Consider the following 18,732-nt stretch of genomic DNA (forward strand, 5'->3'; position numbering starts at 1 on the left):
TTTAGTCGTCTGAAAAGTATGTTGGAGAAATACTATGCCCTGCTTCTTCTAACTTACTAGTGTGAGGGATAATTTTAATTACCATCTTGTAATGAGACTTCCTCCAAATAACACAGGTGACCACTTTACCTGTCATTCTTCACAAAGTGTCAGGTCCTTTGTTGTTTGTCTCTTCTCACCCCTTTGTTCTGAGTTTCAATTCTAAAAGAAGCCAGCAGTGGTGGAAGGGGGCTGAGGATGGAAAAGCAGAAGAATGTGAGAGGGTAGATATTATACAAATAATTCTTTGATATGTTTTGTTGTATTTTCAAGGACTCCTTTCCATAACATTTCCAAACACTTAAAAATATTGAGACAGTCTTTCAAAACCTATACTAAACATAATACTCTCTTCCAGTTTTTTTTTGCAGGGCAATGAATTGGCAAATGTAACCATCACCATAGTTGGCACTTGTCTAAAATACTCTTTATTACCGGCCCTTATAATTTGTTTTTAAAAAAGAGCTGTTATTTTTAAAGAGGAATTAAAATAGATCCTGATACACCTGAGACAGGGATGAGTTGTACACATCTGCACTCTTAGCTCTCTCTTCCCATCTGGTTGGGAGGACCAGAGTAGCTGAGAAAAGAGCACTCATCTGTGGTTTGATGAGCATGGTCAGTGGATTTCCCCTCCTGTCAGACAGGTTTCAAGACATTTAAAAATCTATGCCATCTTTTTTTAGGAAGATAAATACATCATATCTCCCTTCAGTCACTTATCTTGAGAATCACTGTCTTCTAAACATTTCTTCTTGCCAAAAAGATTATACAGAGTTTTGTTTTCAGCATTTTTTATTACAAAATAAATGTGTTGTATTATAAGAATTAAGAAATTTATAATCTATACTCCCCACTACATTTTTTCACTCTAAATATCTAAGTACCATTGGATTTTTCAAATTGTCCACGGAAACAATGATTTAATACAATGTGTGCTGATAAAAGAAGTTGCATTTCTCTAAGGATTAGCTTCCCTCTTCTTCAGAATAAAATACGCTCATTCTAAGAGCAACTTTCTAAAAGTCTAGAATTTCTTTCTAAATTCAGTATCCCTACTTTCATTGTCTAAACTTCTTAAACTGACCACAAAAAATGTTGCTTTGTACATTTCCATCTTTGGAATTTTTGTCATATTGCCTATGCACTCTCTGGGAAATCTCATTCTGTACCATAATTTAAAATCTTTTCTTTATATCAGCAGCTCCCAAAGCTACACTCCCAGCACATAACTCACTCTTCAGCTCTGAAACTATAGGACACGTTCACCTGCTTGTTCAACATGTTTTTAAAGAAGATTGTTATTCCCTGGTAACCTAATCCAGACTGGTTCCCTCTCCCAGAGTCCATCTCTCAATTAAGATATCACAATTGATCCAGGTATCATTTTTAACACCTTCTTTTCTTCACAATTCCCTTTCATCCCTGCTTGACGTAGTGGCATCCAATGATGTACTGCTAATTTTCCCTCTGATCCATCTCTTGAAGTCATCCCATCATTGCCATTCCTACTGCTAGTTTCTCTTACCATCTCTTGCTTTAGTTTTAGGGACAAGAAAAATTAATTATGCCAGTAATGACCCATAATCTAGAATTTTCAAAACAGATCTATATACCTCCCCTCATTTTGATTATTATGATCATTGTCCAGGGAAGATGATCCATTTTTGTAGAAAGCCATATTCGGTGACCAAACTGTCTTCCTGAACTGTATGGACCAGACAAGGTGAGGGAGTTAGAGTCAGAAAGCTTCTGAAGTTAATGCTTTATGAGACTGTTCCAACACTCCACAATATTAGATGATTGTGAATTGTAGAGTGCATGGAAGATCATCAAAAACCTTGAATATCAACCTCTTGTTCACTGGCTGTTGTGGTAAGAGGTGCATGGATGGACTGGAAAGCTGAAGATATGACATCCAATAGTGGCCACAGTTGACTGACTGCACTGGTACAGCAACACCATCATCGGAAAAGGTATCAATGATGGGCCAAGAATCATTAAAACCCCCATAATTAGGTTTATCAAGGGTAGTAATATCTAGAGCTATGAGAACTGTCTTAAGCTCTGCCCCACTGAAAGGGGCAACCACAGGTATTTTTGGTTCTGTACAGCTGGCACTGAGCTTAAAGAGTCACAGCATCCAAGTGAACACCACCAGTTTTCTGCTCAGCTGAATTGTTCAATTAACCAGGCTCAGATACTTAGGGGAACCTCTGTGAATTCAGAGTTACATTTAGTCAGAAGCTTTGCTTTTTGTTGCAGAGATGACAAAGAAAGATAGGTTAGGTAATATTTTTATATGTCTCACTAGCACTTCTGCCTAGTCTCCCTTTTCCTCCTAGAAAAATCCCCCTAGACTTTATGAACATTCACAGTACCATTATGTGAAACACTGATTATCATTTATACATTCAGCAAGGGACGTCATGGAATAGTAGATAGAATTAACTCAAAGGGTCCCACCTATAGATCACCTTTCCCCACTGTAAACCTTGCCCAAACTCTATCAGTTGAATTTGGGTGTCCCTTTTCCCTCATGGGACCATATAGGATAGTGAATTTCTGCCTGTGCCAAGTAGAGCTGCAAAAATTTCAGTCCTTACCCTCTCCAAAGCTCCCCAGATTACTAGGATGGGTATGTATGGACTTCAGTTCCCTTTCTGAACAAGAGAACTTTAGCCTTTCCCCCTGATTCTCTTTCTTTTTAAGGCAGCTGAGTCAGGTTAGAGAAGGAGAGAGGGAACAGGGAACGTGCAGGGTGAGAGTGGAACTGTGCTATTAAGTAAAGCACATTTACTTTAAGTCTCCAGTGACAAGGTGGCTGCTCATGGCTCAATCAAACAAAATTCCCATGCTATCGGTCCATCAAAGGCCTGTATGGGGCAGCAAAGTCTTCATCACTGGCACCAATATTTCAGCTTTGGGGACCCTCTGATTCAGCAGCCATAGACAAACCACTTTGAGACTGTGGCCCTGGGGTTTGCACCCCTTGAATGACTTGGGCTTAACTCACATAGCAGTCTCTTTTTAAAAGGAATCTACCTTAATCTACATCATTTACTGTCCTATTATCAAAATAGTATATCTTAAGTTCTTACTCACTTTCAACATAAAAGCTAGGGGAGTCTTCTCTGGTGTCAAGTCTGACTGCAATAATTTATTTAAATGTTTCTGGGTGGGTTTCTCATTCTATAGTGGGTGAACTCCATCAATCCACTAGCATTATTAATCCTTTCAGGGTGATAAGAGTCCAAAATCTAGTCAACGCCCCATCTGGGGTTTCTCATGGGAGCTTGTCTGTCTCAGGGAAATTTTCCAGAAAGGGCATATCTCCCATATAGCAGCTATGACCCACTGCAAAAAACAAACAAACAACAATAACAACAACCAAAAAAACCCCAAAAAGTCTCTGTGAACTTCTGCTGTCATCTCTGGATGGATGTAAGTTAGTCACGCAGTTAGACTGCAGATGGGGTTGAGCCATCAGACTGCCCAGCTGTTGTATTCCTCCTTAACAAGGAATTAAGTGTCCTGCCTCTCATTCCCTCCTCTCTCAAGTAAACTAGCCAATGTTCTAAAATTTGCCTGGATCCTGCCCATACTATTCATGAATTTTCCTTCTTTCAACCCAATCTAGTTGTAGTAGGGAAGAACAACTTGACTCCATATTAGCTCTGTTCCTTTACCTCTAACCCTGTGCTGTTTCCTGTGCTTAGTCTTGCTAGTTCTGCACCTTTTATAAAAGAATATTGCTTAGAACCTGTAATATACAGGACAGCCCATTCTGAAGGCTCTGACCTTTAAGGGTATAACACTTTCCCATTAATATAAAGATAAAAAAGTTGCAGAACAGAAAACAATAGTTGTCTTATTGGAGGCTTACAGGGACACCATGACCTGACCCACGTGGACAGCTGCCAAAACAAAGGATTTCAACACCAAGAAGTTTGCAACAATCAGCCACACCCCCTCCCCTTTTTAGTATAAAAGGAGCCTAAATTCTGACTTGGGTTAGATGATTCTCCAGAACATTAGCCTGCATCTTATTGGCTGGCTGACTTTCCGAATAAAGTTTGTTATTCCTTGACCCAACACCTTGTCTCCTGATTTATTGGCCTGTAGTATGGTGAGCAGAACGAGTTTGGACTTGGTAATATAATGTACATTCTTTAGCGTCTAAAATGGGTTGAAAATATCTGCCTAATCCGGGTGACTCTTAGTATTAAGTTGTCTGGATGAGGATGGCGCAGACCTGAGAATGATTGCCAGATTGTCAGAGAATCCTTTCCCTCCACCTTAGGGGAAGAGTTAGCAGCAACCCGGGCACCATTCATTTATCTGTCTCTGAACTTATTTCCTCCTACTTGGCCTACAACCACTTCCCTGGCACTTCCTCATTGATAAGTAATAAAATAGAAGACCATTTACTGCCAGGCATATTGACCAAATTGTATGACTAGCCTGGCAGTAAATAGTCCTATTTGATTACTTACTACTTACTTAAAAAAATAAATATGGGTATAGTAAATGTAATAGATTTTAATTTACTTTATTAAAGATTATACTCAGTATGTTTAGAATATGGCTAGAGAGAAATCTACTTTATTCAGGACAGCGGCTATTTAAAAATCTAGGAAAGTATAGGCTGTATCCTAAATAGAGACGGAGATGCTATTGTTAAGATTATGAGCAAATGCAGATTTACATTCTGCACAAGATTTAGTATTTGCTATTTTCCCTCAAATCTGAGAATTGCCTTCTATAATGAAGTTGAGGAGGGAGGAATCTGCTTCATATTTCCTTTCATTGACTAAGTTTTTACAGGGAAGATAGGATTTCAATTCAATAACTAAGACATGTTGTTTCAGTCCCTTACCTTAATACCTTCAGTCAGGTTCTATATAAGATGTTTATACAAAGAGATGATGGGAAACCAGGGTTTTGGTATAAGATCAGAGTAAATGTTAGGATATCTATAGCAGAATATACTAATAGTTCAAATTAATTCATTCCAACGGGATGTACTTAAACTGGGTCTAGCTCAGTCATAGGAAAACATGAGAAGTCTGGAATATATACATAAATCCAGCAATGCATGATCATAAAAAATTTCCTTATAAAATAAATAATTGAGGGCAAGTCTCCCTTCATCATCCCAAAAGTGTAGTGTATTGTAATTTAAAGAATTAAAAACAAATCCTAACAAGTTAATATCAACCACTTGTCTTTTGTCAAACTACCCACGGGGAGGTTGCTCCTTTACAGAGTAAAAAGGTCTAGAATAATCTTGGTTTCCATTTTCTTTTTAATGAAGTGTAACCATTTCTGAGATGTTATATGACTTTAGAAATACTTAACATTTCTTTAATGATGAGAAATCTCAGCATTTACTGACAGTGAGATGGAAGGGATTATGTTTTACACCATAAAACTTGCTTTCCGTTCCAGAATTCAAGTAATATGATAAGTGAGGCCTATGACACGTCCTTAAAGATACAAGGACAGAAAGTCGTTTCATTTGCTTCTAATTTTAATTGTTGTAGTAAGCAGTAATTTTCCAGCTCCTTGTCAAAGAAGGGAAAAATGGTAAATTAAGTTCTTATGTACAAATCCACCCAAGAACAGGATTCTTCTGCCTTCATGTAGAAACCACTGGATCATCATAAGGTTTACCTGCGTCCTACAGAGAAAATTATTCAAACTCATGTCTGGATTGCACAGGTGATCCCATCTGTCAGCCTTCTGAAACCCTTTCTGCTCTCTCTGGCCTTAGTTGCTCTCTGTTTTCAGGGATTCTTCTGGCAAGAGAGCAGTAGTCGAGGCAAGCTGGGGACCAGAGTGTCATCAACTTGTTTGTGATGCTTTCTTACCTGGCTTTCTGCAAAAGCTTTAATAACAAGGAAAGGTGGTATCGGCCTGTTAATAATTAATAGCACCCAGTGCAAATGAAGCACTTCTGTCATAGGGCTTCATCAGTAAGGTCACAGCACATCGGGGGCTGCAGGTTCTGTAAGCATCAGTGGTATTTGCATATGTCAGAACAGACCTTGCATGCTAACAGCACAAACACATCACATCTGCTTCTGTTTACTCCCATGCTAACACCCCAAAGTACAGAAGTCCTGTGTTAATTGCTCAGTTACACACTGACTGTTGATGTGTTCTCCACAGAGCTTTTCCTAAGTGCACTGTTGCAAATAAACTGCTAATGACTTTGCTTATTCCAAGCACCCTTTAAAGGAAATCTAAAACACACACAGAGAGATTAATGATTCCTCTATTTAGCAGTGTATCTTGTGACTAGGTTTGCATAGAAGCAGTATCAATTAAGCAGCAATTATCTGCAGAGTGGGAAAAAAAAAGAGGGAAGATATAAATAAGTAATGAGCGTGATGCTAAAATCTCAGAGAACAACTAAAATTGAACTCTGAGGCAAGGGCACCGACTAGTGAACATTTTTTTTCTCCATCTTTTCTTATACCTGAAACCCACAGAGCCCCTGTGAAATCTAGAACAAGCACAGACACTTAAGTTCTTAAGTGATTTTTTTTTTCATATTTGATTTTCAAGGTGATGACTATTTTGACAGTACAAAGAAACAAGGGAAAACAGAGTTGCATCTAAACACTACTAATAAGACAGCTTAGAAAAAGAGGAAGGGAGAGAGAGAGAATTGGCCCTATAAATGTTTATTTTGTAAAAGGACCTGACTAAAACATACTATATTTTCTATGTGTCTTAGAAACTGAGGTCAGCACAATGTCCCAATTTATCCATTTATTCTTGTCCAGTAATAACTTTCATCAGTAGCTCATAAGACTCATGGAAAACTGCATTATCTGGCTATAAAGAAAAAGAACAAATGGAGTTCTGAGGCAATGCAAGGTGTCCAAAGTGGTAGGCTTGGTAACAAACATTGTAAGATCTATTTTTCTTTATTAACCTTGGCTTGTAACAGCCAGCTAGGTTCCTTCAGCTTAGGATCCCCTCAGGAGATATACGGAAAGGCAGAGACCATAGTGGCATCCCTGTAGGGCAAGGGACTGGGGCCATTTGGCTCTGGTCCTTATCAACCAGGATGGTTTTGACCTCACTCTTTTCTATTAACAATAATGGATTGGACAGAATGTGAACTCAAGCAGTAGGCCAGTATTTTAAAGTTTCTCCAGAGAATCTCAGGCCTAGTAATTTCTTTGGTAGTGTAATAGGGAAGAACAAATCTGACTCCATATAAGATCTATTCCTTTAGCTCTAACCCTCTGCTTGTTTCCTGTGCTTAGTCATACTGGTTCTGCACCTTTTGTAAAAGAATGTTGCCTAGAGCCTGAAGTATCGGGGATAGCCCATTCTCAAGGCTCTGACCTTTTCTTAAAATTTACTTACTTACTTACTTACTTACTTATTTATTTATTTATTTATTTATTTATTTATTTATTTATTTTTAGTGAAGTACAGTCAATTACAATGCATCAATGTCTGGTGTACAGCACAATGTCCCAGTCATGCATATACATACATATATTTGTTTTCATATTCAAGGCTCTGACTTTTAAGGGTCTAACACTTTTCCATTCATATGGAGATAAAAATTTGCAGAACAGAGAATAACACTTGTCTTGCTGGAGGTTTACAGGAACATTATGACCTGACTTATGCGGACAGCTGCCAGAACAAAGGATTCTAACACCAAAAAGTTTGCAAGACATTTGCCACAACCAACCATACCTCCTCCCCTTTTCAGTATGAAAGAAGCCTGAATTCTGACTTGGGTAAGGTGGTTCTCCAGGACATCAGTCTACCATCTTCTTGGTCTACTGGCTTTCTGAGTAAAGCAGATATCCCTTGCCCCAACACCTCATCTCCTGATTTATTGGCCTGTGGTGTGTTGAGCAGAACGAGTTTGGACTCGGTAACAGTATCAGAACTGCACTAAGGGCCAAAGTCTCCTCTCACTTCTTCTCCCTCTCCCCCTTTACCTTTCAACAATATCCCCTCCAATATTTGCTATAGGTTCAAGCTCATTTAGGTGCATTACTATCTTGCAACTGAATAGTCTTTAAACACCTGCAGGTACCTATTCTCTTATCTGAAACTCTTTGGGCCAAATGTGTTTCTGAATTCAGAATATGGTGCATCTATATTTTATTATATACTGACCCCATTTAGGGTATTACACAGTGACTATGCAGTGAAATCCAAACACACACACAAAATAGGATAAATAGAGGTTATACATGATCGCACATAAATAGAAGACAATTTTTTGCCAATAAATAAGTCGGGGTGGTTGGGTATAGGTCAGTGGTTGAGCACATGCCTACCATGCAAAAGGTCCTGGGTTCAATCACCAGTACCTCCATTAAAACATAAATAAACCTAATTACTTCCCCACCAAAACAAATTTTTTAAAGCTTAAAAAAATACATCTAAAATAAATACATCTAGATCAGGATGGAACTGTCTCTAAATAAATTACCAAAAAAAAAAAGGTGTTTGTTTTTCAGAGCTTTATGGATTTCAGAATTGTGAACCTGTATCTTTTGCACTAATGTTAACAGTTACTTTACTCCCAGATTCATAACTTCCCCCTCCTTACTTTATTGAGATATTAGATCCTAATTCAATAGTTCTCAAGATTCAACATTTCCTGGGGGCAGTTTTCAACTCCCAAATTCTTATTCAGTTGGTCTAACATAAGGCCTGAGAATTTGCATTTTAACAAGCTGGACAACCCACATCCCCATCTGTGAATCTGATGCAGAAAGTCTTGGGATTCACACTTTGAAAATACTGTTCTAGACTTCAAGTTCACATTTCACTATGGTAAACCACTAATGTCCTTAATGCCAGGTTTAATCTCCTGAATTTTTAGCCTTTTTGTTTTTTAAACAGAGAAACGGCTAACTAACCTATTCTCTTGTTCTTCCTCTCTGACTCTGGCTACTTTTGCAGACAAGTCCTATAGCCATTCACCTCCTAGTGTGGATATTAACTTCACCAATAACTGTTCAGGGATGTTTATCTTGTGATGGCAGGAGTCAGCATTTTGAACTGAAATAGAGCTGAATTGTTTCCACTTACGTTTGAGTATCTGTCTCACCAGAGTATTTGAGCTTATAGAGCTGTGCAAGGAGGCCCCATTCCCATTATAGTTGCAGTTATAGGTAGAAAAACTTTAGATAAATTCTAATGGGTAAATGAATCCACAACAGGTGTAGCAGGACAACGGGCATGAAATGAATTTGCAAGTGCCCTCTCAACTCAGCACTACTTTTAACTTGGTTCTCTTGCAGGACCAATCTGCTTTTGAAGGAGTAAAAAAAATGGTATTTCTAAACTTTCCTTCCTCCTTCCAAAGAGATTTCTGATTTCTATTTTAAGCTGAGTGCTTCTTGAAACCGGAGACTGATCAGAGCCTGGAAGGTGATATGCTAAGAGGAGAGGTTAAGGAAAAAGAAAAACATTTTTGTAAAGGGATCTGGGTATTTACTTGGGCAGTATGTTTTCTGCAAACAAATATTTGCTCCCCTCTTAATAGGAATTTAAAGTCCTCTGCTAAGTATAGCTTGAACGGTTATTAATATTAATATTAATAAGGGGAAACATAAGAAAAACTAACTCCAAAAGCATCCTTTAGAATTACATGAATACCGTCGTTTCTACAGGTTTATAATTATCAAACTGAAACATATAACATTTTGCCAGGATTTAACTGGAATTAGAGGTTAAAGGTGGTGTATATCCCTGGAGAAACAATTTTAAGAAATGTTCGAAAAATTAGTAATTTTTATGCTAAAATAAACACAGGCATTATGGTACAGAATACAAAGTTTGTATGCTTTAATTAGTAAAACACATGCCTGCTAAGAGATAGCATAAATAAAAACTGCCTCTTGAGCCCAAGACCTCATATCCCACAGAGGTCTGTCTTCTTTCTCACTGATTCAGGGTAAATTTGTGGGAAAGGTTAGGAAACACTTCAGTTGACTGTGACATGTGCGGTTAGGTATTTCCTGTAAAGAGTGTAAACGAGCCTACTTTGTTATTCTAGTGCCCGTTCTTGAACTCTCCATCTCAACTTGGAATATATGGAGCTGAAAACTGTATGAAAATCATGTGTTTCAGTTGTGCTACCAAGGATATGCAACAGGATGTTAAAACTGAACTATTTCTGACTCTGTTTTGGCTAAAGCCCCAAGACAATATTTGCCAACTATTCCACATTCTGAAGTCAGACCACCTATGTAGGACTTGCAAAGAAATGGAGGAAATAGAAAAGGAACCCACGAGGCCCCTTTTTCCCCTTCAGGTAACAAATCTACAGGAGGCAAACGGGGCTGAGGAACGGCCCGAACTTTAGATGAAGCTTGATCTTCCATGGACTGGACATCTTAATTGTTGAAATGAGACTTCTTTCTGTGACTAGATATGATCAGAGGACCTTTTATTACCTATGAGTGACTCAAAAGTCACGGTATTTCCTTTCAATTTCATCTGAGCAGCAGAGAAAATAACCTTACAAAGTGGGTTGGAACGGGCATTAAAAAATAAAGTTGTCTTTTTTTTTTTCCTGGTAGTACTTGCGACTAGGACATGAATCAGGAAAAAAATGAACCATATAAGGAACTATTTATTTGGAGATTTCTACCAATTCTCTTTGTTTGTTTTAAGGGGCTACAATGCTGACATTTATGAACCCTAAACTTCCACCAAAACAGGACTTTTCCGTTTCACTTTACGTTTTCTGCTTCCCTCTGCTAAAGGTCGTGAACTCTCCCCATTCAGTGCTGTTCTTGGCGTTCATTTTATCCATATTTCACTTGATTTAAAATACTGGGTTGATAATGTGGTACCATTTCCTTTAGGGCCCATATTCTCCCATTTGATAATGCTGGGATGACTTTCTGATTTCATGGCAAATATCTCCCAATTTCCAGAAAGACTTAAAGGCTGAACACAGAAAATTATATATATATTTTTAAATATGGTAAATAAATGACATTTAAAACATCCCAAAAAAGTGTTTAGCACTTAGTCTACAAATTCCTAACCCACTTACCAGTTTATCTAATAGGATGAATAGACTGGGATCCAGGTTATATAAATTGATCCAAACCTATTATTATGAGAACTCTGACTTCCAGATCACAGGGTGTTTTTCCAAAGTGAGCAAAAAAAAAGAATTCATTTTACCATCAGGGAAAATATTTTTTAAGAAGGTCTTTTTAAGTAAATGAGAATTGTTTAAAAATTCTCTAAAACTAGAGACATAAATTCACACTGAGATGCTTGCTAAAGGTTAAATTTCAAATACTGAGGTGCTGTCTCTGCCTTACCATGCAAATGGAAAAGGGGTTAAACTGAGGGGCCCCCATAGTTTCCACCTCCTTAGCTTTGTAACCATGACTCTTAATAAACTGGCTTCTGTCTACATCTCCAGCTTTAGTTTCTCCCACATCCCACACATACGCTGTGGTGCAGGGTAACTATTTACACTTTCCTAAAATGCTCTGCTTGCCTTCAAACTCTCTCTTTGCATATCCCCTCTTTCTTCACTGGGTTTCTCTTTTTACATCGTAACTCCAGGGAATTTTCTCCAGCTTCTCCTCTGTAACTGTAAAAATTCTACATTTTTCTATTCTAGCAGTTATTAAGCTGTAATATAATCGAGTAAAAATCCTTTGAAGATAGGACAGGAAAGTGCAGAGATACAAGGGTGGGTAGTAGGTTTCATTTTCATTTGATGCTACAGTTGTTCTGGTGCTCTGAAAGCAATCTGAAGACCCAACACTGACGACAGCATGTACTCAATTCCTGCTTCTGCTGTTCTCTCCTCTTTCTTTTGCATATGCTGCTGCTCATTAAGTGATTCTTAATATAACTCATAACCTTTAAAAAGGAATATTTTAATAATATATAATAGCTAACACTTAATGATTATTTTTATTCTAAGTATTTTACTTATATCAATTTATTTAATTCTGAAAACAACCTTATGGTATTATTATAATCCTATTTAATTCATGAAGGAAAGAAGCACAGAGGACTTAAATAACTCATCGAATTCCACACCCAAGGCTAGGCTTGGGATACGGTGCCAGACAATCTGGCTTTATGGCCTGAGCTCTCCATCCTCTGTCCAATTGGCGTGGCAAGAATGATGACATTACTTGGTATCAAAGAATGTGATTGCATCAGTCAGGATCCAGGTAGGGAAAACAGATTACTAAATAACTATACTAAATACGGTTTGTTTAACAGAGAAATTTTAATTTGGTTAAGTAACATTGGAGAATGGAAAAGGCAGAAGGGAAATAGGGAGGTTACAGAGATTATAATTACAGGGAGTAGCTTCCACTGCTAGGGACATTAGACAAACATGGAACAAGGTGAGTTATTAGGATCTAAAAACTTAGGTAAGAGACTCTAAGTAGCTGGAACTCAAAATGCTGAGGAGATAGTGCCCAGCTAGGCTGGTACCTCAGGAGCTCAGAGGAAGAACTTCAGGGAGCCTAGAGCTGGACTTTTGAGAAAGGTGAGCTACCCAACTGGTGATGGCATCTCAGCAATGCAGAGGAAAGATCCTGCAGAACTAAATTTCAGACCTTTGAAGAAGGTGAGTTGTCTAGCAGGTGCGGGTGCCTTAAAGGCGGTTGCCCAAGGAACTGGGATTCAGACTTCCAAGGAAGGATGCCTATCAACTGATGCTAGAGATTCAGAGGGCTTTCATAAATCTGTTTGAGTCTCTTTCAGGGAGTTTGAGGGAAGCAAGAACCACCTGCCCTGCTAGGGGGTGAACTATTGTGGAGATGGGTGAAGAACTATTGTGGAGATGCTAACAAGCAAACAAGATAAAGAAGTTCCTTCTCTTGTTCCCCTGGCTCCCAGTTACTCTATAGTATTTCTGTTGGAAGAACTTAACAGGAAGCCAGCTGGCAAAGAAGAAATGCAGCTTGCAAACAAAATGAAAGTAGGCTGGGTTTACTAATCTAAAAACTTGGAGAAAGGACCTTGTAAAACTGGGACTCAAAATGCTGAGCAGAAGGTATTACCCAGCTAGAGCTGGTATCAACCCTGGCATCACAAAGCACTGTACAAAAGGGTGTACTTGGAGTGAGAAACAATGGTTTAATAACTAACACAACGACTTATATGTGCCGAGCCTATTAAAAGGTGCTCCTGCATCTGAGGCTGGTCCTATCAAGGTACTCAGAAGAAGCTGGTGTTATCTGTAACAGACACCTGCATTGCTTGACTGAAACACTTCTGAGCAATTGAACATCTTAATTTTTCTCCTTAAAACAATTAATGAGTCCTAATTCACTCATTCATCAAAGATTTTTCTGGATATCTTCTCTGACTCCTAACCTGTATCTGCTTCTGCTTGGTAAGCTACAGATGGGACAGACTTCACAAATGAAACATGGTGCAGGTGTACAGCAGGTTCACTGGTGGAATTTACAGACAGAGGGTCAGTAAAACACATGCAGTCTCCCTAAGTCTCACCATCTAACAGAGAGTTGTCCTGGGGCCTGGTGCGACTGGATGCACAATGGGGGTGTAGGCCATGCCCTCTGCCACCTTTACCCCTATTTTACACATACTCAGCTCTATGTTTCATGGAGAAGTTAAGGAGGCGGCAGGAAGAATCACCAGGCTGATAGCCTGTCAGTCAGGGTCCAATCAGGCAAAAGAGACTATACCAGTTATTTGAGCAGAGGGATTTAATATAAAGAATTGCTGACTCAGTATAAACTTGTTAAGCAGGTAATCCATAGGGTAAGGGAACTCTGAGGTGTCACTGAGCTAACAACTGCTGGACGAGTTGCTGTAAGGGAAAAAGGGGTGTGGTTGAAATGATTACAACTTAGAAAAGGGGTTCTAGCAGAGTTGAAATTCAGACCACAGAGGAGGGTCCCTCTGAACCTGAGACCCAAGCTTCTCAGGAGGAGGTGTCATACAGCTGGTATTGTTGTCTTAACGTGGGAGAGGGGAGATCATGATGAATTTGGTTTTGCAAGTGTTTGAAAATCCAGAAACCAGATTCAGCTGCTTCTGTAGGAAAGAATTGCCAGGGCCAGGATGAAGAGTCATTGCTAGGATGATGCTCAGAGGAACAGGAAGCAGATAGGAAGCAAATCAGGAGACAGCAATGCTCTTCTTCCTCCTTTATCCTAGCAAAATCCCTCTAGTGTCTCCTACTGCAGAACCTAACATCCTTCACGGTGGCGGTGAGGGGCCAAAATGTGCTTTGCAGAGTTTCAGCATCAGCATCACAAAGCCCAGTATAGAACAGTGAGTTTGGAGGTAAGAGACAACAGCTTGATAAGCAGCACAAATGGAAATCAGAAGGTTGTGGGCTGTTTGAAGGAAGGGGCTTGCTAGACAGAGGACCTTTCTAATTTCAGTTGTAATTCAGTGCCTTGACGAGTTTGCCCACCAGCCTAAGTTGCAACTGGACACTGAGCAGCCCTTCCTGATGAGCCAGCTGCTCTGAAGGACAGCTGAGGGACACCATTCAACAAATGGAGGGGTCCGTCTCCTTAATGCTTTTGTAAATTTCAGAAATAAGTTAAAGGTGGGATGGTAAGAAATGCACTCTCTCAAATACCAAGGGGTCTTCCCAGCAGACAGCAAGCTTATCCTGAGACGCAAAGATTGGAAGAGCTGAGTAACTCTTTGGCCTACAGTTTCAGTGGGTGGGATGACTGTGGATCTAAATTGTCTTTGGACTCCATGTCAAGAGATTTTATCCCAGTTCCTCAAGTAAAGGGGCCTGTGAGAAACAAAGATAAAAGACTCCGAATTTTTTTTAAGTAGTTGATATGATTTAAGTAGCCAATATGATTAAAGTAGTCCATTGAAAAGATTAATCTAGCAGTGATGTGACCTGGTAGATAAAAAGGAGGAGGGGGAATCTGGATAGAGGAAGGCCAATTAGACAATGAAGCCTATGGTCTGACCTATGGTTGTGACCCAGGAACTGGGAAGACAGAAACATAAACATCATGTGAGAGGGGAAGGAGAAGCAAGTAAAATTATAGCAAATGAAACTTATCACATTGTTTTATAGCCTGTTGTTAATATGTCCATCTCCTTTGCTAGATTTTGAACAGCGTGCTTACAAAGATGTTTTCTCATTTATCACTGTTACGGGAGGAGGAGGGAGACAAACTCTAGAAGAAGGGCTGTAACATTGCTAAAACACCGAAAGAGCAAGACTTCTCTGAGAGCAGCTTAGTGAGATGAGTTCCCGTAGTGGAGACTTGGGGGAGGCCACCAAAAAAATGTGAGTAGTGTTTGCAGCTGCTGGACGGTAACCTGAGCTATGCTGGCAGACTCTACCTGTGGCAATTGGCAAAGTCATGAAGTCCAGTGTCATCAGCAACTGTCATGATGCAACAGTAGCTGAGTCCATGAGGCTGTCAAAAGGATTGAAAGGGGCACATATTTCTGCAGTGCTTGTAATGGCTGACAAAGAGAAGGTATCTAAAAACTCCATAATCCTGTTACCTGAGGGACCACCCTGGGAATAGGACAATTGTAGTGATGATGATGGTGCTAATGTAGCATCTAAATGTTGCTAAGCTCCTCCTATGAGCCAGGAGCTAAATGTCACATATACAGGATCTTATTTAATCCTTATACACACCTGTAAAGTAGATAACCATATTTTGCTCTACGAATTATGGAACCTGGGCTCAGTAAATAAAGTAAATTGGTCAAGATTACATGGATATAAATGAAGACCTAAGTTGGCTGTCTCAAAAGAACAAGATGTGAACTACTGGGTTTTGTAAAGAAGCTCAGGACTAAGAATAACTTTTATTACCACAGTTACTCCTGCCTTGGCTCCTTGTTTCCTCCCAGGCTCAAAAACTGAGAGTTTTGTAATGATGGAACAGGCTTACTTAACCCCAAATTCCTAAGTATGTTTGGAACTGCAGTGAAAAATAATGTTTTATAATTTGTCAGAAAAGTTATCACAGGTATTTTAGAGCCCAATAAACTATTAGACAAAGTGAAAATAAGTTATTTGGTTATTGTTTGGCTTTACAATGCAGATACGTGTTGGGTACAAGTTATGAAGTGCAAGTACTTGAAAAGAATGACACCTGTATCTTACAGAGAAAAGAAATTGGATATAAGTTAGAAGGTAACTTTGGTCTCTGTATTTTGACCTCATAATCACTTGTGACCCTGGGGTGGCACTGAGCCTTCAAATATTAACTGATTCTCTCTGGTGTCTGGAAAAACAAGCACTGGGTAATTCCAGCCTCTGCTGTGGAAGGTGGTTTCCTCTAGCAAGAAAGGGAGGTTGGGAGACAACTGAGAGTCCCTGGCATGGTTAGCATGTGAAAATAATCTGGGGATGAATTCATCAAGACAATACTATGTAGTAGGTTATGACTGGTTTGTAACATTTATTCTACATTTTCCAAATTTTCAGAACTATTATTACAGTATTTTCATGAATAATTTATTTAACTGAAGAATAATTATATTTGGTTGAGCTAGATGTAATAGTTCAGAACAACTTCTTTTTCTTTTCTTAAGATAATGAGGTCACCCTGGTTGTCTCCTTTACAGTTAGCTAATATTTCTGAATTGACCAAAACACTGATTTCTTACAGCACATTTAACATTTAAGTGAACCAGCCGTTAACTACCCATATTCTTCCTTTCACTTCTTCAGTTTCATTACTGATAGTAGTAGCACCTGTTTTATGATGGAAGTATGAAATTATTAGTGTGAATAAATATTTTTCTTTAAATAAAATGACAAGAAAATACATTATTACAAAAAAATATTCCCAGCTACTAATAAGTAGTCAGGCTACTTACTATACCTACTATTTCTGAAAAAGAGGGGAGAGGGCATTAAATTAGCTTCCACATTAATTCCCTTTTCAAAATCTTAGTATATTTGAGGTTAAGCAATACTAATATCTTCTATCCAGACTCCTTAAAATACATTTTTATACCTTTGTAAGACAGATATTGGAATATACAGTGAAGACTTATATAACATCACCCATCCTATATACCCTGAAAAGTGGAATTTGGTATAAGGCTGGCTTAACTTATACTAACTACATTCATGTGAACTCATTACTGTCAGGATAGATGAAAGAAACATTTCAGAGCTGTGATTCTTCCTTAATACCAATCCTGAGATCATGGAGTAACAGCAAGGCCTGTTATACTATAACCTCCAGCTGAAAAGTGCACATAGGTAATAAAATAGTGGTTGTATATTAATCCTAAACTATACATTCCATCTCACAGCAAGATACAGTTTTTTTTTTCCTACTTCCTCCATCTATTGATATTAAAGAATCTACTCTATCCTGAGACTGATCAGGTTAAGGGAATTTGACATGCCACCAAAAACCTTTTTTAATTCATTTAGGATCCTAATCTGTATCAGGGATCATGCCAAGTATCTGATATTCAAAGTTAAGTAGGATGCAGTTCCCAATTTCACTTAATGTCTAAAAGAAGGACAGACATGCAAATAATACACGTCCATCATATATTTTTAGCACCAAGTTTAGAATCTGGAATATGGAAGTCACTTTATTAGTAACAGTAAAATAGTGGTAACGCTACTGCTGTTACTACCACTACTATTACTGCTAGCGGCTGGCATTTACTGAATACTTGCTACATACTAGACACTTTTCTAAGCACTTCATTTTATTGTTCTTAAAAAGGCAATGATGTAAATGCATTATTTGTCCATTTAATTGATGGCAAAACTGAAGCCCAGATATCCATTGTGTCAAGGTCCTGATTCGGTACTATGGCCAGCTCTGTTCAGTGATACCAGGAAAAGTGTCCTAGATGTGCCAGACCCTGATAAGATAACGAAAGTTAACCAGTCTAAGAATCAAGGTGGTAGAGAGGCTAAGGGAAGTTAGTGTAAAGAGGCACGAAGGATAAAAAGGAGAGAAGCTGTGTTTCAGTCAGTCTCAAATTTAGGGTCAAGAGAGAGAACAAAGATGGCTTGAGGGGCAGAAAGATGGCCAGTCAAGGAAGGAAGAAGATACTACTTCTAATACTGAGTTTGGGAAATGAGAAGGGGTTAGATGGAGGAGATATTTAAAAGATAAGGATCATGTAAGTGTCAAAAGGCATGCTTTGGCTGAAGGCACTTGGCAGGTCTCTTTGTTATCCTTCCAATCCAATCCTGAAAGACCCAGATTAGCAGACTAGATTACACTTCAATCATAGAGACCTGGTTTGGTGCTGCTGGGTAGTTCATGTGGAATCATGGAAAGAAAGGAAAAAAAAGAAAATAATTTAGTGATGTAATTGGTGAGGGAGAGGGAGGAGTCTGCGGAATTCTGGGTCTCTGGCTTGGATGAGTGGGTGGATCATTCAGAAGAGCTCTACGGAAAGATGGCAATTTTAATTTTAGATATGGTGATTTTGAGTGGTCTGTGGGACATCTTGGTTGTATGCTCAGTAAATAGATAATCCAATTTGGATCTCAGTAGAGGAAGCTGCACAGGAGAAGTATAGATATATTATTGTTGTTTATGCTGTTAGCCAAAGCCCTGGAAACAAATGAGGGCACCTTGAGAGAATGTGTAGAGTGAGAAGAGGATGGTAAAGGAAATGAAGTAGCAAAATAGGATGAGAAGGAAAGACAAAAAATGTAGAAGAAAGAAAAAGTTAAGAAGC

The 18,732-nt window shown here is 38.8% G+C and overlaps 1 protein-coding gene across 1 annotated transcript in view; it reads right to left on the reverse strand.

Moving 5' to 3' along the window:
* FOXP2 (forkhead box P2) overlaps window positions 1-18,732 on the reverse strand; it is a 1,129,496-nt gene that overhangs the window by 674,484 nt on the left and 436,280 nt on the right. The window contains exon 8 of the mRNA XM_074367186.1: window positions 130-231. The gene's annotated coding sequence lies outside the window, so the exon portion shown is untranslated. The remainder of the gene's footprint in view (window positions 1-129; window positions 232-18,732) is intronic.

Source organism: Camelus bactrianus, chromosome 7 (genome assembly GCF_048773025.1).
Source record: "Camelus bactrianus isolate YW-2024 breed Bactrian camel chromosome 7, ASM4877302v1, whole genome shotgun sequence".
In the NCBI taxonomy this organism is placed as follows: Eukaryota; Metazoa; Chordata; class Mammalia; order Artiodactyla; family Camelidae; genus Camelus; species Camelus bactrianus.